We start from the raw sequence: 27963 nt of genomic DNA, 5'->3' as shown, positions 1-27963 counted from the left end.
CCACAGCTTGAGCGCCATCAGTAGAAGACATAAACAGAACGACTCCCGGGGAACCCAGGCACAGCGTGAACTGTTTGCCGCAGAGTTATAGCTGTGGGTGAAATTGGATGTGCCCAAAGCCCCAAGGCTGGCAGAAATAAAAAACATTTTAAACGGGCTGCAGGATTCATATTCCTCACTCTCTTCCAATAAATACATCTCTGACAATATGTTCTGTAAACAGTGGTTCCACTTGGAGTCGATTGTCTTTGTGTTACATATTCCAAAATGGCCTATTCGTCTTCTCGGAGCCGGTCTCTGGTCACCTGGTTTTTAAACTTTAAAAGCCCCCAGGCCAGCCTGGGTAGCAGCAGGTAGTAGATTTACTTGTCTGCAAGCTTCCAGCCTGTGTCTCACAGTATCTTAAGGTTTGCTGAAGTTAGATGAAATGTAAGGCACAACTTTGTCTGTGCTATTTTAACAAATATACTTTTGGTAACAATTAATGAGCATTTTCGTGGAGGTCTGAATAAAATATGACAACTACATAAATTCTTCACATAAACATCATTCCACACCATATTAATCAAAAACACATATTCAGGAATTTTGAGAACTTGGAGAGCCTCAACCAGCACCTGCAGAGAAGATGTCTCAACATTGCACCTCAGTCTGAAGCCAGCCTGGTTGGACATGAGGAGAACCTGCTACGAGATGAGTATTTGTACCCGGCCAGCTGCAACTTTCCTAAAACGTTTACAGAGAAAGGGAAGTTTGATATAGGGCAGAGGTGTTCATAGTCAGATGGATCTAAATATTATTTTCAGCTTGGGCGTGAATAAAGCAGATTTCAGGGTGAATTCGAAGACACGTTAACCCAGACAGGCATTTATATATGATTGAGAATACAGTCGATAGCTTGGGCTCAAGTATTGAGTTGGTTGCTAAGGGATTATCAGTGTCTGAAGAAGTCTCGATTGATTATATGATTTGGAGGAGGGTAGGAAGGTTGAGAAGTTTAGAAGAGGACCAGGACATGATGGGCCACTGCTTTAGTTGTCTGAATGGAGGTTGAGGATTTAGTTCTATAAGACTGTGGCTATTTCTACAATTATTTTCGTGGAGTGGAGTATGGCTGATTTCTTGTTGGGGCTGCTACAATGCTTGACAATTCCAAACAAAGGGATCACTGACAGAATATCGACGGACCGAATATCAACCTACAAGAGTCTCTAGTACAGAATATCGATTGACAGAATATCGTCATCCTATCTCTAAAAAGGTAAGTACGAAAATATCGAAACCAAAATAGCGTTGTTTAAAATATCTTTTTTTAAATGTCTTAACAAAAATATAAAATTAATTAAATAATAAATATAATTAATAAAAACTAAGAGGGCTATTACGATGGCGGGCAACTTTGTCTGCCGGCCACCGTACCGGGAAATGGGACAGAACGCCATAGGTGCGGCGGTCCCGCCATGGAAATTAGGATGCCACCACCAGGGTGGCGGTGGCATCCTGCATATATTGCATTGTGGAGAGCGGTGTTGTAAGCAGGACCTGCCACAATTATATATATGCATGTTGTGCATTTGCATGCACAACGTGGCAGGCACCGCATGGTGCTTGCCACATTGTGCATGCAAATGGAGAGGGGTACCATGGGTACCCCCCAAGTGAACCCCCATCACACCCCAATCCCTGGGGGCCCGCAACGGGCCCCCAAAAGCAAACTCTGCCTGGCTTTCCATAGCGGTGTCTCCGCCATAGAAAGCCCTGCACCGCCGCACATCCTAATATGGATGGCGGTGTCTTGCAGACACCGCCACCATATTGAAGCCCTTTTCCGCCCGGTCACCTGTCTGACTGGCAGAAAACCGGCGGACGGTCCTTCCTTCCGCCGGGGTCCACACCGCCATTGTAATTTGGCGGGGGGGAAATGGTAGGCGGGCAGTGGAAAATGGTGGGCAGATCGCCACCACCCGTTATCATAATGGAACCCATAGTTAGAATTATTTTAAAAAGTTCAATATGATAAATAATAAATATAATATAAAAAAAGTTAAACATACATATTTAAATAAATAATATATATATTGACTTAATAATATTAATAAAAATTATTTTATTTTATTATAAAATGTTAGGAAATAATACAAATTATAAATAAATACATATATACATACACCTTAATATAATATAAATATAAAAATAATATATATATATATATCTCCAAACATTACCAAAGTAAGAATGCACACTCAGAAGTTCAAAGTTGATCACCAGGTTTAATCCTGTAAACCGCTACGCGTTTCGACACAAAAGTGTCTTGATCAAGATTCTTACTTTGGTAATGTTTGGAGAAATGATGGACCGGCTTGTGGTTCCTGCCGGCTAATGCACCACCTGACTACGAGACAGATCCCGGAAGGACCCAGATTTGTTTATATTAATATATATATATATATATATATATATATATATATATATATATATATATATATATATAATAAATTAGAAGTAAAAACATATTTTACACTGCATTAACTATAACAGTAGGGAAAAAGCTAGATAGTGTAGGGGATAAATTTACTATTCCCACTTCAGAGAGTGCAACAGTAGGGAAAGTGTTGGATAGCGGAGGGGAATCATTTACTATTCCCACTCCAGCAAGTGCAATAGTAGGGAAAGTATTGGATAGCGGAGGGAAATAATTTACTATTACCACTCCACGGAGTGTAACAGTAGGAAAAGTGATGGATAGAAGAGGGGTTAAAATTACCTTTCCCACTCCAGTAATTGCAACAGTAGGGAAAGTGTTGGATAGTAGGAGGGTAAAAATTAGTATTCCCACTCCAGTGAGTGCACCAGTAGGGAAAGTGTTGGATAGCGGGTGGGTAAAAATTACTATACCCCCTCCAGCAAATACAACAGTAGGGAAAGTGTTGCATAGCGGGTGGGTAAAAATTACTATTCCCACTCCAGCAAGTGCAACAGTAGGAAAAGTGTTGGGTAGCAGAGGGGAATATTTTACTATTCCCACTCCACGAAGTGTAACAGTAGGGAAAGTGTTGGATAGCAGAGGGGTTAAAATTACTATTCCCACTCCAGTAATTGCAACAGTACGGAAAATGTTGGATAGCAGGAGGGTACGTGGAGTTCGGCGTGGTAAAAACTCTGCAAACTCAACGAACGGGGCGGAATTCCATGCCCAGACCTAGTTGTGTCCCTGCAACACTAACAGGGGGTCAACCAACTGACCCTTGGGGGTCACTTCTGGGGCCCTGGGTTCAAGGCAAGCAGGTCTAGTCTTCCTTCAGGTTGCAGACAGCAGGGCAGTCCTTCTGATCTTCACAGGTCTAGGAGTGTTCTTAGGAAAGCTCTGTGGGGTCCAGTTTCATGCCCTGTGCCAGCCTGTTGGTAGATGGTGAGCCTTAGTTCACCTCCTAAATATGTTCTGGCAATTCCCCCCCTCCCACTGGATTTGCTGCCAGGCTGACTGAGAGATAAAAAAAAGGAGGCAGTACTATGTGTGAGCTTCATCTGCAAGTGACAAGGTAAGCATTCTTTGAAGTTCAGAAAAGAGATGGGTACAGCCTCCAGGGCAAAAAAATAATCATCAAAAATAAATAATTGTTATTCAATTATAATAAATTAATTTCCTGCCCTGTACCCCTAGAATCCTAATAGTCCACACCTAAAATATATATAAAAAAGAAAAATTGTTCCATAATGTACATATTTAAAACAAATTAAATAATTAAGAATTAATCATTATTTGTATTATTACTTAATTAACTTACCACGCTAGGCTCCTACAAACCTAGCATCCCAGAACTAAAACAAAATGAAATTAAATAACTATTCCACAATTTATATATTTAAAATTCAATTAAGTAGTTTATTTACAAATAATGATAAATAGTTAATTAATTATTATTTAATTAATTTCCGATCTTATACTCCTACATACCTAGCATCCCGCAAGTAAAATAGAAGCAAAATTTGCGGAATTAAAAATCAATAAAATAATTCCAAAACAATTAATAATAAATTGCTTAATTGTTGCTAAACCAATTTCTCACTCTATACCCTTACAAACCTACCATCCTGCAACTAAAATATAAGTAAATTAAATTAGTATTCCATATTTAACATAATTAAAAAGCTATTAAATAATTACAGATTAATAATGAATTGTTAATTAATAATTACTTAATTCATTTCCCACCCCACACCCCTACAAACCTAGTAGCCCACAACTAAAATACAAATAAAACAAATTAGTATTACATATATTACATAATTAAAGATCAAATCAATTAATTAATTGTTAATTAATTATTTCTTAATTACTCTATACCCCTACAAACCTAACAGCCTGCAAATAATAAATAACAAACATAAAGCATTATTGCATGCATTGCATAATAAATATCAATCATACAATTAAATAAAATGTATTAAACAATGCTTAATTATTTATTACCTTATTAACTTCCCAACTTATCTCCCTACAAACCCAACAGCCCGCTACAACACTATAAAGTACTATTAAAAATTAATACAAAAATTCTAAATCACTGAAAATTACAAGCTTTATTTTAAAAACCAATAACATTTATATAAACAATAGTAACATATATTAATATAGCAACTAAAACACGTTGCAATAATTAGAAAACAATATTAAGTGAAAACGATATTAAAAACATCAATATTATTTACAATATTACTTGACTCAAAAAATGATATTCTTGTCAACGTGATATTTGTGTCATGATATTTAATTTCTGATATATCTTCCACCTGATATTTTTTAAATTATATTTTGTCCAAACAACTCAAGTAAATGCCCCAAATGATTTGGGAAGGAACATGTGTGTCAAACATTCAATAAACTTCAGCACAACAGGTGAATTAAACAAGGACAATTGACAAAAACACCTTTTACAGTGCCCACTACAAGGCCTTCCTGGGATAAAGACAAAACAAATAAAAGGGCATCTGAAAGCTTCACTTGTGAGGCACCACACCGTGAACTTGTCCTAAGTTACAACAGAGGAGGATTTTGTGGTCGAGTATCTGACAGCCATGATGACATCCACCACTTCAGTTGGCAAATCAAAAGCACTTAATTGCCACTGCTCAATCTCCACATGTGGAGCTGTAAGTTGTGGAGCTCTGGTTGAAGAACCCTGCTATTCTGAGCTAGTAGGCCCTACCAAGTAGTAACCTTATTGGACCTTAACGGATCTCATGCCCAAGAGTTCGAGATACAACACTCTCCTGGCACCATCCGGGGACACTAGGATGAATTGTGCCCAGTCGTTCTTGAACTTCTTCAGGAATCGGGGTAGGAGAGATAGTGGTGGGAAAGTGTACTGGAGTCCCTTGATCCATTCTAGCCATAATGATCCTCCTAATGGGTCTTCTCAATGGACCTCCAAGATGCAAAATTGTTGACACTGCTTGTTCTTGACATTGGAGAAAAGATGGTCGAATACGCCTTGTACCACCACAGGTTGTAGACACTACTCGTGATCTGCCAAGCAACGGCTGCTCAGTTTGTTCGCTCTGGCATTCAGAGAACTAAGAAGATAATCTAGCACTCCAAACACATTCAGAGATGCAAAGACTCTTGGCACATGTCCCAGGGACCCATGACAGTGGTGTTGTCCATAAGAACCTGCACCAGCATCATCATGATGGAGATGTCAGGAGAGCGTTCATAGCTAGACGGTTGATGTGGAGCCTTGTTTCGACAGTAGACCAGAGTCCTCTAATCTTGACCTCCACCAGGTGACCTCCCAGCATAACAGAGATGAACCCGTCAACACCGTCAGCTCTGAGTGAGAGAGAGAGAGGGGCCAGCCTGCTGTAGGACAAATTGCAATCAGTAAGCCACCACTGCAGATTTTGAGCCATCTCAACTGAGTCCTGCATAGTGTCAGATAGGCAGCCTTGATTCCAGACCCACTGGGACTCTAGGTTCCACTTCATGGGCTGAATTTACCACCTTGTGTAGTTTGGAAGAAGGATGCATGAGGGTAAGAGGTGAAGAATTCTCAGAGCAACCCTCACCGGGATTTAAGATTAAGCCTAAAATTACAGGATTATAGCCCAAATGTACCAGACTCATTGCAGCAGAGAAAAACCCTTGAAAACCCCTGTGTTCAGGTTTGCCCCAATAATTGGTAGCCTCTATGATGGAATCAGGTGGAACTTTGGCTCTTGTATGGCATGATCCAAACATTGACCCAAAGGTATTGGAGCACTTCACATGAGCACCAATTGCGTTACACAAAAACACATTAACTTTTTTGGTAGGCACCGGGATATTACGTGATTTGCCCAGAATCACAGGATGTGGAGTCGGCCCGAGGCTCGAATCTTGGTTTCCCAGCTCCAAAGTCAGCAGTCTAGCAGTGAGACCACATCCACTCCCCTAAGGAGTCCTGCAATTGTCAACAGGTTATCCATGATTGACTGCATGCAGTAAAAGCACCTTCAGCAGTTAGCAATCAAGGTACAGGTATTCAAGGAGCCCTGGCCTCCAAATAGGGGCAGCAAACACCAGCATCACTTTTGTGAATACTAGAAAGGTGTTACTAAGGCTGAAGGGGGTAATGCAAACTGCAAGTGCCCCAATCATAGGCATATGGAAATACACTTCTTAAAATGAAGAATTAAGAGGATTAACAACCTTCACACTTCTTAGAATCCAGTATCTGCCCTATGGCGGCACATGGAGAGCAATAAAGATACCGCCTACAGCAGGATGGACAGATGCTCTTCTAAAATGCTTTCTGCTACAGGAAGAATATTGAGTGAATCAGAGAGAAAATGTAGGCAGTAGTCTTTTTGAACAATTTGCAAAACCCACCTGTGAGACGTGATAGATCGTTGTCCTGAGAGTAAGTGTTCCTTCAATTCTGCCCTCACCCCTGCCGCCACGAACCACTGAGGACTAAAGAGGTTTGTTGTCCGTTTGTTGTCCGTTGTAGCAGAGGAAGAAGAATTGGATGTCTGGTGCCCCTGCTAGCCTGTCAGCTGTCTGATGGTTCTGCATCAGAGGCCTAAATGGACAGAGCAGTGTACGCTATCACTAGCAAGAAGGGTGTCAGTGCCAACATGCCAACCACCTGGAATAGCCCCAACATTTTGGGAACTGGTGGAGAAACTGTTTTGCAAGGTCCGAGGAAGACCCTGTAGCTCTGCTGTCCTTAAAACATTGCCGAGTGGAGTCCACCTTCTCTCCAAAGAGGCGGAACTAATTAAAGAGCATTTCAATTGATGATGCCTGCACATTGCCAGAAAATCTGATTATCTCATAAATGGCATGTTTGTAAAGCACAACACTGGCATTCAGTGCCCTGCCAATGCAGTCCACGGTATCCAAGTCTGTGTTGGTGACATACTTTGCCGCGTCTTGGCCACGTGTATTGTCTGAGACAAAGAGGCCCTAAGGTCCTTTGGAACTGTGGTCATGTCCGAAAGGACATGTGTACATCAGCCCAACACACAAACTGCGTTTACGGATCTCAGTGCTAGTCTGGCAGAAGAAAACATTTGCTTGCCAAAGGCATCAATTCTGTTGGATTCTCTATCCGTGGGATTTGTCTGAAATAATTTCGGATTCACCTTATCGGCCAAAGCCTGTATAATGAGATTCTCTGGAATAGACTGCATAATGAGAACATCTGGGTCACTTGGTACCATTGTATGACGTCTGCGGACGAACTCTCTTCAATGAGATTCTCTGGAATAGGGAGCTTGATGAGAACCTCTGGGTCACTTGGTGCAATCCAGCGTTGCCTGGCCACCTGCTGACTAACAGATGGGCTAAAGAAATGTTTTTGACTAGGCCTGTGTGAAAAATACATTATGCTGGTAAAATCACTGGAATGTTGAGTTATGCTTGATACACAAAGTTCTTACAATTTTTCCATTATGTCACTTTGTGTAACTTTGCGTCATTCGTAATAAAAAGTTACTGTGAAACAAGCCATCTACAGTAAAAACTTACAGCAAACACACGGGAATACAGAATGCAAGCGACCTTTGTTTGTTGTGCTTTTGTTTTTTGGACCTGATGTAAAACATTGACACAAGTGCATTTTGCACTAAAATACAGAGTGAAATGACAGATTTGCATTTTATGTCATTGTGCCTAATTTTGCCAAAATTCCACATAATTAGGAGAAAGAAAATGATTTGAATTTCCCACAGCCCTTGTTTCGACCCAGTACCCATCAAAAATATATGTAAGGGCATCATTACATGGAAGCAAGTACACTGATGTTGCAGGCCCAGGCTGCAAAATGTCTTTCAAAATATCTTAGTCCAAATGCAAGGCTGTTGTAAGTCAGATCGAATCACCACTGCAAATGAAGCACTTTCTTCCATGGGTGGCCATTGTGGTGGCCATCGAGGTAACACAAGCTCTGTTTGAGATGAGGCATCAACTCCCAGAGTGAGCATGTTGTGCCATGCAGGAGCTAGAATACCCTATTTTCAGTAGCCCCATGCGTGCCTAGTCCCAGCATCCAAGGAAATGTGATGCTTGCGGCGGTACATCCATTGCAGGCCATGGGGTGATGGGGCTGTGAAACGGTTTAAATAAGGAGATCAAAAACATTCTCATTGTATGGATGCTGTAAGGTGGGCATTTAATTTAAACTGTAGAGGGAAAACCTCTCAAACGGAAGTGAAGGTCAAATATTGTCATGCAGGAAAATGTAATTGGAAATCCACCAAGAAACCCCTCTGGCATATCAACTAGGGTAGATTTGTTTTGTTTTTTAATGCTGCTGACGTCATTTAGAAAAAATAATCAACTTCATGCAATTACAAAATTGCTATTTTTCTTGCATTTACATCTGGACCAGCTTCTCCCATGTGTTTAAAAAATGAGTGAAGTTGTAGATTTACTGACTAATAATCATTCTGTAAACATTAAAAGGCATACCTTTCTCCTGAATTACCTGTGATTTTGTTCTGGAATTGCAGCAAATCCGTACAAGTGAAATTTAATTCACTTAGAAAAGCTTTAATATAAACTAGCTGTAGTCAACGGTATTTGTAAACCCACTCAGGGTTCTTGTTGTGAGGTCAGACCTTGAATTGAATTATCTGAGGACTAAGCAGAAGATAAAAAGTCTATTAGAACAATGGTCTGTCCTCCCTCTTACTAATATAGGGAGAGTCTCTATGATCAAGATGTCTATCCTTCCCCTTTTAACATTTTTATTCTTAAATGTTCCTATACGTATCAATCAAGTATATTTTAATGAATTAGATACCTTGTTTAGGGAATTTATCTGGGTGAAAAAAGCCCCCAGAGTCAAATTAGTTACTCTACAACTACCCACAATCCAAGGGGGTCTAGCGCTCCCACAGGTACGAAACTATTACGAGGCTGCATTGTTAAATTTTGTGGTCGATACATTATTTTACAAGCATAATTTTGATTGTTTTTTTTGGATAAAATGATATTAGAAGCAGGAGTTCAATCTTCTTTTTTTCTAAAAACATCTAAATTGCCTAAAAGGACCCGCTATAAGTCTCTTCGAGATCTATCATTTAGACTGCAGGCAGCTTTTAAAAAAGCTAGCTCTTCTGGCTTTCAATATGTTACATTGAGGGAGTGTAATAACATCGGTCTGCACCTTCAATCTAGACATATTGATATATGGGAGGAATCTGGTTTCTTTTTACTTAAGCACTTTATTGTTCAAAATAGAGTTTTGTCCTGGCAGGAAATTACCTCAAGAGTTGAAGGCCACAGAAAACCCACGTTTCTTGAGTATCTTCGGATAGTCCATGTTATATCTAATACGGCGGGCATTTTAAATACTCCACAAAAAAATTATGATTGATTTATATGCCTCCAACTGTTGTGGGTTGGGTAAGTGGTACTCTTTATTGAGGAATCTGGCCCAGGACATAGCTGTATTAAACCATTTGGAAAAAATAGCTCGGGAGACGGGCTGTAGGAGTGGGAGAAAATCTGTCTCTTGGGCTATAGATCCCTACGTGCTGCCAACTTTAAAAGAATATCCTTTTTATCAAGGTGGCTTGTTTATTGGACACCGTCCAGAATACAGAAAAAATTCCCCGAATCTCCGAATAGGTGTTTCCGGTGTCAGCAGGAGGATGAAGGTGGCTGGCATCATATTTTTTACTCTTGTCCCTTATTGGACCAGTTTTGGGGAGAAATTTTTAGCGATTTGGGTATTGTCTTGGGTAAGTGTTTTTCTCCCCAAGCTGCAATCGCACTATTTGGGGGTGTGAGGGAGGAAGCTACTCTATCCAGCGCTGAAAAAGCTCTTATAGTAATCTCCTGTATGGTGGCCCGCTCCCTGATACTTCAAAATTGGAAATCAAAGGAGATACCAAATCATCTAGCTTGGTTCAATAAAATGAAAAGGACTTTTAAATTTGAAGAGGCCTATGCTAGGAGAGTTGGGGGAATAACGAAATTTGATCAAATTTGGAAGGCGTTTAGAGAACTACTCGTAATTAAGGATAGTTCCGGATCTATTGGTTCTCGATGACTTTTTTAAAAAAGGGGGGGAGAAAAAAAAAATAATAATAATTTATGGGGTCAAACTATCTACGACTATGTATAATTGCTTAGACTTGTATGCCTTGACATGTTGATTCAGGTTGTGCGTTGTGGGGGGGGTAAAAAGTTGCATTCCCTTAAGGGGAATCTATAATGTATTTATTGATTGCCAGCTGCATTTGCACTTTAACTATCTCACTCTTTCCACTATAGGACCTAAGTATGGCTTTTTTTCGTTGATAGAATTACTTGTTGATATTGCATCTGCACTTTATGTGGAATTAATCTTCTTGTGCATTACTAGTCGCACTTTATTCTATGAAGCCATGATCTGCATTTCCTTGAGGTGAATCTATAATGTATTTATTTATTGTTATCTGCACTTGCACTTTAATCGTTTTACTCTTTACACTATAAGACCCAAATATGTCTCTTTTCATTGATAGAATTTCGCGTTGATATTGCATCTGCACTTTAGGGGGAATTAATCTTCATTGCATTCGCACTTTATTCTATGAACTCATGATTTGCTGCTACTGCATTTGCACCTTATTCTGAGATTTGAAAAGATGAATGGAGTGGCTCTTTATTTTGCACTGTATTTTAATATTGATGCATTGTATGATATAATAGAATTAATCTTCTTCTCCTTTTTCTCCTGTTTTGCATATATTTCGTTGCTATTTAAAATGCAATGCTTGAAACCATGTATAATGTATCTTCCTTTCTCTGCTCAATAAAAAAAAAAAAAGTGTTTAGCAACCTTGTACTTACTAGCTGGTTTACAGTGTATGTAAAATCTTGTATGGCAGTTTGTAAAGGTGAAACATTCTCCCTAAATTCACCACCAAGTCTGTACCTGCAAGAACAATGCACCACCAACTTGTTCCATTGACTTTGTATGCCTGGTGCTTCGCTGCAGGATGACGCATGCGTGGAGGCAGCAGCATTTCCAAGCAGACAGCACAGCAGCCCTGGTCATCTGCATTAGGCGCCTGCTGCCTCTCCTGCCTTTTATGGATCAGATAGCATTTTGCTCCTGAGATATTTTATTTTATTGCCTTCTAGGGAGTGTGCCAAACAAGTGTTCCTATTGATTTGCACATTACATATATTAGTAATAAAACAACATCTCTGTAAACCAATTGTAAAATCAATATTAATTGGTAGCAAAATATCACAAGTCGCTGAATTACAATTAAAGAAGGTGGCTTTAAACCTTTAGCGTCTTGCTGATGATTCGCGCCTTGTGCAAAGAGCGATGAGAAAAAGCGAAATAAATGGGGTGAAAATCGCCTTGGATTGTTATTGGTGGAAACAGTAAATATTCTTCTGCTAGGGCTCTGCCGTCAAACACTCTTGCAAAAGAAAGGCTTATAAAAGCGGCCAGTAAGTGTGGTTCCCTCGCTGGGCGTGCTAGATTTTTTTTAGATTTTATTCCAAAAAGTAGATTAGTCTACTGAGGGAATACAGCTGTGTAATAGTACCAGTGAAATAATAGGAAAAATAATACATTAAACAAATGGCATGCACGCCAATGGCCTCATTTTGTGTCCTACGCAAACGGTGAGAAATGCTTTCTAAACCAGTTACGCTTATGTTAGCATCTGTGAAAATGTAAAGGTTTGTGGTAAAACCGTCAGTGTGTGGTGTGCTTCCAGAATGCAAGAACCGTTTCACATTCCCACTAGTCAAAGAAGTGTGAATAGTGATTAATCCACTGGAGCAATCGGTCTCACATTTCTGAAAGTTAGAGCTATTGGTATTGAAAATGATAATGTTTTTATATATGTTTGTTTGTTTACAGTGTAGTGTATGTATTTTGTTTGTAGTGGTATTATGTGTTTTGTATTGGAATGTAGGCGAGGTGTGGCACAGCGGCCAGGGCAGCTGACTCAAGAACGCAGGGCTCATGGTTCGATCACCGGCGGCAGCTCAGCTCAGCACCGTGTGACTCTGGGCACTTAATCTCCCCGATGGCCCCCCAGTGCCTTGAGGCCCTTAGGGGTGGGTAGTTCGCGCTTTACAATTACTGAATTTGGATTTGGAATTTATAGTTGTGGAATTGTGTGGTGTTTCATTTTTTTGTGTTTTGGAATTATGGGGCATGGCGAATAGATTTTGGTGAGAGGTGCACAGAATATATTGAAAGTGGCATGGAGAGGGTTAGATAGTTTATGTATGATGTGGACAGAGATGGCTCCTCTGCTAAGGCGGACGAGGGTCGCCCGACTGCTTTCTGCAGTGGAAATAAAGGAAATAATAAAAATGATAATAACCCGTTACTATCATTCTATTTGTTCTTGCGGGGGCGGGGCAGCTCTGCTCTCAGAGCAGGGGGGAGGAGTGGTGGGCACACTGTAAGTGTGCAATGACTGACCGACCCTCAGGCTGGCCAAATAGTCATGCATACTTTGCATGTTCACCACCCAGGCTGCATTACACCCTGGGTGGAGAACATGCCCAGGCTCCTTGTCCCTGGCTGAGCGCCGTATCACAGCGCTCAGACTATTCACAACGCTGCATTGCTGCGTTGGGATTGGTCAGGGGAGCCTGGATGTGCTTCCTACTCCAGGCTGGGAGAGACACGGCAAGAAGACGGAGGAGAGACGCGGCGATGACGGAGCACAGAAGCGGCAAAGAGGGACATTTTTTTTCATTATTTTGTGCAACACCCGCCCTCCCCACCACTCCACCACCACTGATCCATGCCAGTTGCCACTGGATGTGGAGAAAGAACACTGGAGAGATTTGTTTTTTTTTTTAAAGAAACTTTATTTTTCATTTTGCAATAAGAAGAACAGATTGGCAATACTTGGTAGAGGTGATAGCATCAGAGGTAAAAAGGCACAATAGACACAATAGGGATACATAATCATTCGGAAGTATAACATAGCGAGACTTAAGCATGGGACACACCAATGACACCCGGGCCACTTTTTGCTGGAATCACCTCTCTTGACTCCCATCGTGATAAGGGTAGTCTTCCACATCTGACCCGCTGCCCCCACTCTCAAGCGTATCAAGAGTAGAGGGCTCCCCCTCTGTCAACCCAGAAGTGCACATTTCTCGTAAAAATAATCAAGTCGTCCGGCAGCTTCTCGTCCTTGCGGGTAAGTTTCATATGGACTTCTTCGGCTAGAGACAACTCTCATACGTCTCTGAGCCAGACCGACACTTCCGGGGCTCTCTGTCCCATCCATGTGATGGCCACCCTGCGCCTAGCTTGCACTAGCATCAGTTGAAACAACTTAAATGGAAATTTCCTGTTCTTTGGCTTCCTAATCGATGCAAGCAGGCAATACAAGGGTTCCGGTCGTACCTGAATACCAGTGGCTGCACTAATCCTGCCGACTACCTCCGCCCAAAACTGCCTGACAGCTGAGCACTCCCAGGACAAGTGTAGAAAGCCAGCTTTCCCTACGCCGCATCTGGGGCATCTATCATCCCTTTCTTGTGAAATGCGTTTTAATGATACTGGGGTTGGGTAGGTGCGATGCAAGAAGTTAAAATGTGTCAGTTTGAATCTGGCATTACAGGAGACAGTGCGTGTGAGGGAGCCTATGAATGCCCATTGTTTTTCCTCCAACTGGGCGCCTAAATCCCCTTCCCAGGCAGCCCTGGATGGCGGCACCGGGGAAGCAGAGTCACGTGTCATGGCTTTATAAAGGAGAGAGATAAATTTGCGACCACGTGATATCAGGATATCTAGAGTTTGAGTCGGGTGTGGAATGTCCGGGTATTGTGGCCAGATGACCTTCACTACCTCCTCAATTCCTCTGTAATGGAGGAATTGGCCCTGAATGAGGCCAAAGCTCTCTTCCGCCTGTTCATAGGTAATAAATGTTTCATTAGGAAAAAGGTCAGAAAGAACTTCGCAGACGCCCTCCCTCCAGGGTTGAAAGGACATGTGTCTTCCCATGTCAGTGAATGGTGCCAGTATCCAGATTTGTAGCTCCCTATGGAATGGGGCTTTCCTTAAAACCTTCTCCACAAACTGCTGCCACAGGTCGGCCGTATGCCTCACCAGATAGGGGTGAGTCGTGTCCACTCCCCTGCCCCGCATCAGCGCCTCCTGGAGTGCCAGGGTATCCACCCTGCCCGACAGCAAGCATATCTCCAAGTTGTCCGTGTCAGTCAGCCAGTGCGCCGCCGGTTGTAATTGGGTGGCGTAGTAATATAAATCAAAGCGTGGAGCTTCCAAGCCGCCCTCCTCATAACTATGCATAATAGTGCTAAGGGCTACCCTACTGCATGGTCCTGCCCAGAGCAGCGACGTGATAATCATATTCAGGGTCTTAAAGACGCGTGCCGGTAATGGGCATAGTGAGTTCTGGAGAGTATATAAGGCCGTGGCCAGCCTACCCATCAATGACTGTGGAAGGGTGTTCCAAAAAGTCACAGAGCGCTGTAGAGACGTATTTAGCTGGTCTATGTTCTAGGCCAACACCTGTGTATCCGTCGGTGCCACCTGTATATCCCTAAGTATCGGTATCCCTCCCGCTCCCAACGCAGCCCCAGGTCCGGAAGATCTTCCACGGGTACGGAGGCTAGTTCAGCCAATGGAAAAATCAGTGACTTGTTCCGATTAAGCCGCAATCCAGACACCTCACCAAATCTGTCCAATTGGTGCAGTAGTTCAGGTAATGCGTCCCGGGGAGAGGCCAAATAAAACAGGGCATCATCGGCATATAGGGAGATAATGTGACTCTTGTTTCCCACTCTAATGCCCCACTGATACATTTCCGCCCTGATCTGGACCGCGAAAGGCACAATGGCCAGGGCGAACAATAGAGGCGAAAGGGGACACCCCTGATGAGTGCCCCAGCTGAACTGCCAGTCTTCTGAGCGCGCGCCCCCAAGCTTAACCCTCGCGAGGAGTTCCATGTACAGTATGCAAATCCAACAACAGAAGTTGGGTTCCAGGTCCACGGCTCGTAGGACCTCCAAAAGGTACCCCCAGTCCACCGTATCGAATGCCTTGGCGAGGTCGATGGACATCAGTGCCAGCTGTTCCTCCCGACCGCGTACTTCATGCATTACATGATTAAGTCGGCGCAGATTCATAGCCATGTTTCTACACGGTACAAAACCACATTGGTCCTCATGTACCAACTGCGGCATGTATGGGCTTAAATGAGCGGCCAAGAGCTTACACAGAATTTTAACATCCGTGTTAATCATCGTAATCGGTTGGTATGATGAGGGCTCATGCGCAACCCCCCCGGCTTTAATATCATACATATCTCTCCCTGCTTCATGCTGGGCAGGAGAACACCTCGCTCAAAGGCCTCAAGACACACCTGTAAGAAGAGGCGGGGAGACGTGCCCGCAAATGCCTGATAAAACTCAGGAGGGTACCCGTCACTCCCCGGGGACTTAGCTCTTGGTAAGTGTTGCAGCGTGGAGGTCACCTCCCCAAGTGTAAGGGGCTCTGCTAGCTCTTTCTTTGCCGATTCAGGGATAGACCGAAGAGTCAGTTCGCGCAAGTACGGGAGATAAGCTGACTCACCGACAGCTGGGTCTGCGGTATATACTATCTATAAGTGGGATTTCAGGACTCGCAGTAGCCCCACCTCTGAGTGGATCAGTCCACCAGTGGGCTCCCGCAGAACCACGCTCGCGGCAGGGCCCTGCTCTCGTCGGAGAATCCAGGCCAACAAACAGCTCGATTTATCCCCCTCCCGGTGAGGGTGTATTTGTCGAGGCTGTCCCAAATGTCATGTACACGCTCCCGGAGGACGTGTTCCCTAGCCCCATCCACTGCATTAGGAGCGTCTCGGGTCTGTGCCTCTAGGAGGCGTTGTTCCCCGTCTTGTAGCTCTCGTTGGAGTTGCCGGCGGACCCCAATTGTGAGACCCATGCATGCCCCTCTCACCATCACTTTTAAGGCCTCCCACTTCGTAGCCCGTGAAAAGTCAGGTCCCTCCCAATTTAGATCGACATAGTCGGTTATGGCAGATTCTATGTGTTGCTTCCCTACCGGGTCCTCGAGCACCTCCGCCGGTAACCTCCAAGTCCAGGGGCGACGAACTGGGACCACCAGTCAATCACGCAAGCCACAGGGGAATAGTCAGATAAGAAGCGCGCCTGATGTGTCACCTAAAAGGACATAGCAGTGTCTGGGTTTGCCACTAGGATCCTGTCTAACCTGCTGTGAGTGTTATGAGTAGGTGAGAAACAGGTGTACACTTTCTGGGCTGGGTGACTCTGACGCCATACATCCTGGGCGCCTACATTCTCCATAACCTACCAAAGCATCACTGTCATCCTTGGTTTCGTGCACCTGCGAGGCGGGAACTTATCAAGGTCCGGATCGAGCACACAATTAAAATCCCCCATCCAGATCAACGGGACTTCTAATTCCGAGACCAGGACCTCCTGCAAGGTCTGGAAAAAGTCCAGATCGTCCGTGTTTGGGGGATAAGTGTTAATTATAGCAATGTCTCTCCCATCCAACTTAGCTCTAAGGAGTATATATCTCCCATGGACATCGGCATCCACATACTGAGGGGCGAGAGGCCACCCACACAAGGACTCCCCTGGCATAAGTGGAAAGTGAAGAGTGGAACACCTGTCCCCGCCATTTCTTTGCTAGCTTCTGAGCTCCCTTCTCATTCAAGTGGGTTTCTTGGAGAAACGCTATCGAAACCTGAAGTCTCCGGAGAAAAGACAGGACCCTATATCTCTTGGTGCATGTACCCAGCCCCCTCACATTCCAGATTAAGAGTTTGAATCCCATTGATAATAAAAGAGCAGATTCCTATGCTTTGCCCTTCCTGAATAGCTACATATAACCTGCACCCCACATGCTGCATAAACCACACAAAAGGAAAAACAATAACAACCCCCCAGATACACCCTCCCCTCTCCCACAAGCAATATACTGACAACTATACATGCAGGACTGCTCTTCCCATGCTGGTGCCAGGACGTGCACAGCTGCCCCATCAGCCCAACAGAGGCTGAAAACTTCCCAAAAAGCAAAAGAAAATCCAATTCGGACTCCCAACCCAGCCTAGAAGCCACATAGCGTACATCAGTACCCCAGACTGCCCAGTTTTATAGTTCTGGTACAACCGAACCATCCCATTCCTCTAACCCCGTAGGGTGCATATGGTATCTCAAGCAGTATCCTATTCCGTCCTGATCCCCCTCCCAAGTCACTGCCCCAGAGGTACATACCTAGGACACGCTGCACCAGAGTCTCCGTGCGTCAATGGCCACTAGTCTACCAAACTAGTAGCTCCACACCCCAGAAAGGAAAAGAAACAACCTCACATTCACGGTAAGTCTGGAATGGGTGTGAGAGGGGCCATTACATTCTCCGGAACCACGTGGTTGGTCGGTAGTAGAGTCTCTGGCACTAGTCCCCCATCTGGAGTGTCTGTCTCGGTTCGCGGAGGCGAATGATCAGGGTCCGAAGAGCCAACTCGCAGGGCTCCATCCTCTCCCACTGCGATCCTCTGCCGTTCTGATTCCTCGCTGGCAGATCAGTTCCTGTGTCTGCCCTTCCGATTCCTCGGGGACCAGATCCCCCAAGTGCTCTGGGACCCCCTGAGGGAGCCCCTCTCCCCGGATCTCAAGCCACTCCCAAACCTCTTCTGGGGAGTCGAAGAAGTGGGCCTTTCCCGGACATATCACCTTGAGCTTCGCTGGGTAGAGCAACATGTACTGTAGGTGTAGTTCACTGAGCTTTTGTTTGATGCTGAGGAAAGATTTCCTCTGTTCCTGCACCTGGCGGGTATAGTCCGGATATATTGAGACTTTGGCATTGTCATAGGTGAGATTCGGCGCTTCCCTCGCAGCTTTCAAGATGCAGTCCTTGTCCCGGTAGCTCAGGATTTTGGCGATAAGGGCTCTAGGAGGGGCCCCCGGCGGCGGCAGAGGAACCAGCTCCCTGTGGGCCCTCTCCACCACAAAAACCTCTGACAGGCCCGTAGGACAGAGCTTGGTGCATATCCAGTTTTCAAGGAATTGCACCGCATTTCCCTGCTCTGAGTGCTCCGGAATGCCCAGGACCTTGATATTACTGCGACGGGCCCTTCCTTCAGTTTCCTCTGCACGAGGCTCCAGCTCTCCGGTGGTGGACATCAGCTGCGAGACCTGCTGCTTCAGAGAAGCCACTTCCCCCTGAAGCTGCACAATGTCCCCCTCCGCCGTTGAGACCTTGTCTGCAACTTTCGCAGATCCGCCCTCAGCAGGTTTACATCAATGGAGACCGGCTCAATCTGCTTCTCAGGACCCCTGTATCACCTCCAGGAGCTCTGCTCAGGATGGTTCATTTGTGGCCCGCCATCTCCGTCCGATTCCATCTGACGGATGATCCGCTGCATGGGGAGGCGCTGTCTGGTGTATTGCGTGATTGTGTTGGGGCAGAGGTACGAGGCAGTCTGTCCCTACCCATGGCGCCAGACCCAGGAAGCCCCTAGGCGGCCCCAAAGCCTCACTGCTCGTGATAGTCTCAGCCAGCAGCCAGAAGGTAGCCGTCCCACATCCAGCACAGCCTGGAGCCCCTACTCAGGCTCACCTCAAAACAGGTGGAGGCGCAAGGATCCCACCAAGGCCCCGGGGCCGCTCACCTCATCATGGGCACTGCTCCAGCAACCACAGAAGAGGCCCGCCAGCAGTGGCACCCACCGCTCACTCCAGGGTGGCGCCCATCCCAGAGGCTGTACTCAGGTGCGCGCAGGAGATTTCCGCAGCACTGCAGGAGAGACTCGCAACCTGGGCACACCGCCAGTCAGGGAGCCGAAAGTTCCCCACAGAGGGCCGGCACCCCCGGGCAGCCACGCAGATTAAAGCAGGCAAAGCGGCCAGTTCCAATGGGGGGCCAGACCGCTGGTCACCGCCGGCAAAATGTCTCCAGGCCCGGACCGTGCCCAGATCAGTTGAGTTCCAGGAGCATCTCCTCAACGGAGCTTCTGAGGTTATCCAATGCCTAGAGGGCCATCCAACGTCAGCTCCGGGGTCCACAGGAGCTCCACTGCAAAGGCCTCCAGCCGCGCAACTGCAGCACTCCAAGGGCGTGGGAAGTCCAGGGAGCCGCGCCTAACGCCGGCTGCCCGCCCTCACAGGACAATCCTTTACAGCAGAGGATGGTACGCGACCGCCTGGCGTCTCCAGGCAGCCGCCGCAGAATCAAACCCCTCCAGCACCACTATGCGGAGGCGGCTCGTGACACACCTTCTGGAGGACTCACCGTCACTAATATACACGTAAGATCTATCAAGAAGTTTTCTCCATCAGGCACTCAAATTATGGGCTCTTAGAGAAGTGGAGCTCAGGCCCATTCACTGATCATTTAGAGAACCTAGACCTTTCTAGGCTAATTCAGAATATAACAGTTCTGTAGCTGCCCTTACCAGAAACAGGACTCATAATGTTCGAGTATAGCCCTTTGTAGTGTATTAGTGTATTGACTTCCTTTACTTATCTCATTAGAATTGTTAGATGTCATGATAGGAATGTTACTGGTGTCATCTGCGATGTCACCGAGCTCCATTAGGAGATTTTAGAAGTAAACCTAATCAGTTGCTGTTGATGCCTGCCTCTGAATGGATGGGATCCTTATGGAATAAACTTAAGATGAAACAGCCTTCCTGTGTCCAGTACTTATGTAACTGGAATGCGTCACCCTTATTTTTCTATCCAAAAGTATTCATGTTTGTGTTCCAATTAGTGAACTTCAAGCACGTGTAAAGATAATTCAGAATGCTGGCACAGTGGAATGCCAGCCCAGAAGATCATAAGAGATAGTTTGGTCAACAGGGATCTTGGTCCCTTGTGAATATGGATAACCGGGAAGAGGTTCTTGTTTACAAGGAATTGACATAAGGCAGTGCCGCAAGTCTTTTTGCTGTGCTGCCCTATGCCAATTCAAAAGGGCAGGAATGGACTGTATTTATAAGATGCGGTGCATTCCAGTCCTTTCAGCCAGTGCCGGTTCACAATTTACAGCCTAGTGCTAATGCAGGCACCCTTGCATGGTGCAAGGGTACAGATCCTAATAATAAATAAATAAATAATAAAATAAAATCCTTGTAAATCTGGGAATGCATCAAACCCAGGTGTGTTGCGTGGGAACTCCCACCGCAATGCCCTTGACGCAGAGTAAGGCAACCCAGCACTTTGAGCTGCTTTTTCTTGCTCCATATCAATGAGGCCATCCAAAGCCATGGAGGGTGACTTTGCGTCACCGCATCCATATGACTGAGAGGCCAGAGCTGCCGGAGCAACCCAAAAATGGACGGTCCAGTGGCGCAGGCCTCTTGTAAATAAGCCCGTAGGGCTGCAGAGAAGCATCTATAAGAAAACCACACTGAGAACAAGACTGCTATGACCTTCCACTCTAAACATGGCTCATTCAGAGGCACCTGGTCATTCAAAGTTAACGTTATGCCAGTCCTTGTACATTGAAACAATAACAATTTTGAACATCCCTGTATGAAACATGCAATTTTAAGAACAGGCATGAAATTCTTCTTTTGCTAGTAAGCTACAAACTTGCACAACTTCTTGGATTTCAGCCTGTGGCTGGTAGATCTGTGCCCAACATAATGGTTGGGTTTACATGCAGAAAGATTCCAGATGCCTAGCAAATGCCCTGTTGAGTGTTTCTTTTAGTTCAAGATTGTGGCTCTGGCATTGCAAAACAAAATTGTAAAGATGATTATATATTTTATACGATTCCAATGATTAATATTTGTAACAAAATGGTGGACGGAATGAAGATCTTAATTTTATTTTACTTTGGCCAGACTAGTTTTAGGAACTTGGGAGGCATGGAAGAACTAGACTGGATGGCCGAAAAGATAGGGTTCTGACATTTGATCATGTTCCATAAATTCTGTAGTATGAGTTGGTTAAATTGTCTTAAACTGCTCTCAGTAATATATAAATATCTAGAGTTTTGCCCTCATACTGTGCCTTTAATGAAACCAATGCATTCAAATCTATCACCATTACCAATCTGCATTTTCTTTTTTACTCTCACCATTCCATGTTCCTCTCTGGTGTTCTGAAACTGCTCTGATTAAATGCATTTTAGTTAATAAGGACAAGTATTTTTGTATATATTTCAGCACCTTCTGTAATACCGAACGCAGAGGGAACAATGAAAGTGTTAGACAACTTTAAAATATGACAAAATTGGGACTCTATTGGAAAGAAGGTGGAAAATTCAATATAAATATTGTTATTTACGCTTTTTGTGGATGTGTCAACAGATAGGTTGACTGTGCATATTTGTGCAGTTGTGCAAGAAAGGGGGTGTGCCAATGGAAAGAAATGTAAGAATGGCAGCCCCGCCCCCTAATGACTAAGGGGTGGGCTGCCATCTTCCACCTTGTTAGAGGTCTAGCCATGTGGTCGTAATTACTCCAAGTCTGACAAGGTGGAACCACTGATAAATGGAAAGGCAATCCAAACAATACATAGTATCAGGGGCCAATCAGTTACCCAGGCAATCAAGCATGAAGTTATTAAAACATGAACACGTAGTGCAATCAGTGTGGATTGAATTTGTGTTCTACACTTGTATTAAGTACCAGACGCTCAGGTCTTGCTTCAGGAATCCACTCTCCACAGGGGTGTGGTGGTTCCTGACCGGAAGGGCATTGCTGGCAGTCAGGCTGTTTCCAAGTGGAGCATGGCTTCTGTGGAGTGTGAGACCACGAGGAACCTGATGCTCTTAGGAAAACAGCTCTCAAGTCATGGGTGAGTTATGGAAGGCAGGGTGAGGCCCACCAATTCAAGGCACTGGAAATGGGCACACAACAGGGTCCATGCAGGAGAATCTAGGCAGAAGAAAGGAGGGGGGGGGGCAAGTGAAGCTAATGCACCAGGAGGTGCAAATCTACGATTTGGGGCAGAGGGGCTCAAAGGCTCAGCATGTTACTAGTGATGTAAAAGGCATGTGCGAGTGTGTCTCTGTGGAGAACATCATGGTGCCAGAGATTACAGAAGAGGGTCCACCATGACTTGAAAAAGAGCTGAGGTACAAGCAGAATGTTAGCTGGGGAATAATGTTTTCTGCTCCTCCTGAGACCTTCATTGTTCTGGCTGAAAAAGCAGAGCATTGCACAGCCAAGGCTCGGGGGTGGTAAAGCATCTGTCCCCCAATGAAGGCTTTTCTAATGTAAGAAGCTTTTAGCAGGAAGGAGGAGGAGAAACTCAAGCAGTAGGTTAGTTTGGATTTTAAAATCTAACTATTGTACACTTCTTGATGAGTGTCAATCCCTTTGAAGTCAGTCCTTTGTGCCATTGACAGCTAGTGCAAAGATAGTACAGCGTTAGTGATGTGGCCTCTTCCAACTAAGTCCAAGATAGGCACGTCACAGAATTCTGATGTCCCTGGTGCGGAAAAAGTGATCAGATAAAGAAATAACATGTGGGGACCACAGACATGAGTTGTCAGATTTTGGGATTGCTCTTACTTGAAACTCCGTGGTCAGCACTTGATCACCATAATTCTAGGATATTTGATCTCCCTATCTGGGACAATAGCGTAGACTCTTCTGTAATGGTTAGTGAGGTTGGAGCCATAGATGTTTCTAGAGCCCAAGCACTAGGACTTACAACTAAATGGATTCAATTTTTGATTCTTGGTAGGTATCAATAATTGGTGGTGTGCATAGAATTGGTCATAATGTATAGGGCTTTCATATGAGGCCATTTCATATAAGTCGTGTATGACATATGTATGCATGTATGCATGTACGTATGCATGTATGTATGCATGTATGTATGTATACATGTATGTATGCATTTATGTACGTATGTATGTATGCATGCATGTGTATATGTATGCATGTATGCATGTGTGTATTATGTATGTATGTATGTATGTATGCATGCTTTGGTAATTCTAAAGCGTCAACCTAGCTGACTAGCACTGGAGCGCAGTACAGGTGAGCTTTCAGTTTCAACTTCAATTGTGAGAGGGCTGGTTTCTAAATCTACTTATTGATTGGTATTATATAAGAGCAGTAAAAAAAAGTTTTTCACTGCTCTGATATCAGAGAAGGAAAACCTCGAACTCAAAAAACCTATGCACTGGCAGGCAGTAATCTATTGCCTTCAATGGGAGACAAATGCAAAAAGAACAATTGATGGGCAGAATGCAGAACAATGTTATACATTCACCCCAGTACAGAGATCTGGGCCTAAATCCATCGTTTTTTTGCTCACCATGCCATTCCAGTTTGGACCCAGCCATATGCAACTCAATCTTGACCCTGTGCCCAATGGGAACAGTCCAGCCCGAATTGCCAGGCCAGGTCCTCCCTGGACTGGAAACAAGCATCCTAGGACCGGTTTCGGGGTTTTACCCCTCTTCAGCCAGGATAGCTTGATTCCAGTGGCATGGAGAGCACGGGACTCACGTCTTAGCATACCTGTCCCACTCGGGGTGACAAATGCAAAAATAACTATTGCTGGACAGAATGCAGAACAATGTCATACATTCACCCCAGTACAGAGATCTGGGCCTAAATCCATCGCTTTTTGCTCACCATGCCATTCCAGTTTGGACCCAGCCATATGCAAATCAGTCTTGACCCTGTGCCCAATGGGAACAGTCCAGCTTGCAATGTTCAACACTCCGTCCATCATCCCCTTTGGTTTTGCTTTGTTCGCCCTAAGTTGGTCTCTTGTTCCCTTTGCCACTGGATTCAAGCTAGCCTGGCTGATAACGCCTGATTAGCCAGAAACTGGTCCCAGGATGCTTGTTTCCGGTTCAGGGAAGACATGGCTTGGCAGTTCGGGCTGGACTCTTTCCATGAGGCACAGGGTTAGACTGATTTGCATATGGCCATGTCTGAACTGGGATGGCGGAGTGAGCTAAAGAATGATGACGGATTAAACCCAGATCAGTTGACTGGGGGTGAGTGCTTGCAATGTGCAACACTCCGTCCATCATCCCCTTTGGTTTTGCTTTGTTCGCCCTAAGTTGGCAGGGTATGCCCAGACGTTGGTCCCTTGTTCACTTTGCCACTGGATTCAAGCTAGCCTGGCTGATGACGGCTGATTAGCCAGAAACCGATCCCAGGATGCTTGTTTCCGGTCCAGGGAAGACATGGCTTGGCAGTTCGGGCTGGACTGTTCCCATGAGGAACAGGGTCAGACTGTTTTTCATATGCCGTGTCTGAACTGGGGTGGCAGAGTGAGCTAAAGAATGAGGATGGATTAAACCGAGATCAGTTGACTGGGGGTGAGTGCTTGCAATGTTCAACACTCCATCCATCATCCCCTTTGGTTTTGCTTTGTTCGCCCTAAGTTGGCAGGGTATGCCCAGACGTGGGTCCCTTGTTCACTTTGGCACTGGATTCAAGCTAGCCTGGCTGACGACGGCTGATTAGCCAGAAATCGGTCCCAGGATGCTTGTTTCCGGTCCGGGGAAGCCATGGCTTGGCATTTCGGGCTGGACTGTTCCCATGAGGCACAGGGTCAGACTGATTTGCATATGGCCATGTCTGAACTGGGGTGGCGGAGTGAGCTAAAGAATGATGATGGATTAAACCCAGATCAGTTGACTGGGGGTGAGTGCTTGCAATGTTCAACACTACGTCCATCATCCCCTTTGGTTTTGCATCAATGGGAGACAGCAGACACAAAAGTGGGTGGCAATTGATAAGCCACAAGGAATATTGGCATACTATGATTTTCTTTCTAACTTTTGTAATGCTTCTAAAGATACAAATCAAAATCTACAGCCTCCTTAAATCCTGGTGACCCCATGATCATACCCATTCGGCTCCTCCGAACCTGAATTGATGTCATCAACATGCAAGTTTTTCCTATCCCCTCCCAAACCATGTATATTCCCTTTCCTTTTCCACACCCAAGCCCAAAATGGCCACATACACGCTCTCCCACCCTCATTGTAATCCCAACTGCTGGACAGAGCTTACACTGTATTTATTTCTTCCTCTGCGCAGCTGAAGATTTCGTGATGTAACTGGTAGTCCAGACATAGATTCACAACACTGGACACCCATGGGAGAAGACTGACGGGATCTTGGACATTATCATGAGAAGGATGCCCTTGTTGTTTTAGTGCATCTGTCCTCCCAAGTTACAAGACCATATACGCAGAGGTTTGCTCTTGTCATTCCAAAAGTGTTATTAGTGTACCGAATGCATCAGAATGCCCACATTTCCGACAGGGAACTGACAGCCAAGCTTGTCTTTGCAATATGTCTCATGGTGTGCCACAAGGCACATTTTTGGTGCTTCTTTCTATTTGTTTGCCCAGATGGAGGCTTCTCTATTTCCTGTTGGTGTCTATCAAGGAGTGCAGGGTCACCCCTACTGCCTGAATTGTCTGGGCGTAGACACTTCCATTGGTCAGAATTGCCTACGGCTTCTGTGTAATTCCTGCAGTGTGGCTGTGAGCTTTGAGTTCTGCAGAGCTTGCTGTGCTGGTGCAAGCCTCTGTGTTAATTGACTTTGATGCAGTGGGTCTGGACATGATGGAGACAATTCAGCATTATGATCATTGGTCTCTACAATCATTGTCCTGATTATGCTTTCTGGAGATAGGCAGAATAGTATGTTAGGACCTATATTTATTGATTTTACATTGAGGAATGACGTGCTACTTCACGATGGTCGGTTTCTAGCAACTTGCCTGCTTCCGTGTTGTCAAACCTCTTGAACAAAGCCACATGGGTCAGACTCATCCTTGTGCCTGAAGGCTTCTGTGGTGGCTTTCCCACAAATTTGGGCACAGTTCCGTTTCTTGAACATGTTTGGAGGGTGGCTTTTTCTCTTCCACAAGCCTGAAGCCAGGGAGGTAGCAGATAGTCATTTACTTATCCTCTCTCTCTGCAGCTTACAACGGAGTGTGGATGCACTTTGGTTTCTGCATAACAACTTGGATACCAAAGGGCATGTGCCAACCTGCATTCATGTTTTGCCTTAACACTCGCTGTCGACAACGTGGCTGAATTGAAGGATTTTTGGCCAAGGTCTTGTCATCACTTGATTGTGTAATCTGGATGTATCTTCTGAAGCAAAAAGTGTTCTTGCTCCTTGCTCTTCAATTCTGGATCCTTCTCACCTCTCAATCTGTGTTACCTATAACGCCAAATGAAACACGTTAGGTTGTTTTCTGTGCTTTATCTGTTTGTCTGTGACAGACTGAAACTGTGTTTATGTGCATGCATTACTTCATGTACCTGTGAATTTTGCTCCTGTCTCAGCTCTATGAATTCCCACCACTGAAGCAATGCCCATGAAAGTTTGTATCTCGTTCTTGCCAGGTTACAGTGTCAAGACAGTAGTGAGTCCTCCACCTGCTGCCGGATATTCCGTCAGTCAATTAGCTGAAAGACCCTGGGCATTCTTCTTGAGGTAACGCCATCTCTTCTTGCAAACATATGTGCCTCTTGGTACTGAATAAACAGCACGGATCTTGTACTTGATGCTGTCTCATATCCCCGAGCTGATGTATTTACTGCCCACTGGACATATTTATTCCTGACCTGATTGACCAGTATACCCTCTTCTAGCTCTGTGAAGGTCATGTTTTGTTGCCTTACAGATATGCTTCAAGCCACCATGGTGGGTTTCGATGGAGTCTTGTGCCTGATTTAGATCACAACAATGAGGGATATTCCATCCACTGAAATATAAACCAGACGAAATATAAATCCCATAGGATATAATAGGATTTATATTTCAGTGGATGGGAAATCCGTCACCCTTGTGCAAGAGTAATGCATCCGCCGAGATCTAAATCAGGCCTCAAGTCTTCTGTCCTTCAATTTGTACATACAGGAGATCCTATGAAGCTTTGTGCTGCAGCTATTCCATCCTCTTCCCTCTGAGGTGAAATTAAGTATCTCTGTTTATAAGTGTGATAGTAGTGCGCATGCACTGTATTTTCACATACACATGCATGCGTAGCATGCCTGTGCGATTTTTCCCACACATGGAAAGACCAAGGAATCTTACAATGGGAAAAATGTTGCTATCTAAAAAAGACTATCTAAAACTCCCGAGCTTTTACCTCCTGCCCAAAATCCATAAAAATGCCACTATACCACCAGGGAGACCTATTGTATCATCTATAGGGTGTGTCTTGGAACATGTATCCAAATACGTGGACCACTTCCTTCGTGAATATGTGACGACTCTACCATCTTATACCAAGGACACTAAAGATTTCTTGAGTAAAATAAATGATGTGACTTGGGAGGAAGATTACCAACTTATAACTATGGATGTGAACTCCCTATACTCCATAATAGACCATGAACTAGGCATACAATGTTGTCATCATTTTCTCAAAAGAAGGAACATATGTTACATGGAACACTCAAAAATGTTATTGGAAATGATAAAATTCTGTGTATCTAATAATATTTTCATATTTAATGGAACCATGTTTAAGCAAGTCCACGGTG

This window comes from Triturus cristatus, chromosome 1_2 (assembly GCF_964204655.1).
Source record: "Triturus cristatus chromosome 1_2, aTriCri1.1, whole genome shotgun sequence".
Classification (NCBI taxonomy): domain Eukaryota; kingdom Metazoa; phylum Chordata; class Amphibia; order Caudata; family Salamandridae; genus Triturus; species Triturus cristatus.
This window is presented reverse-complemented; position numbering follows the sequence as displayed.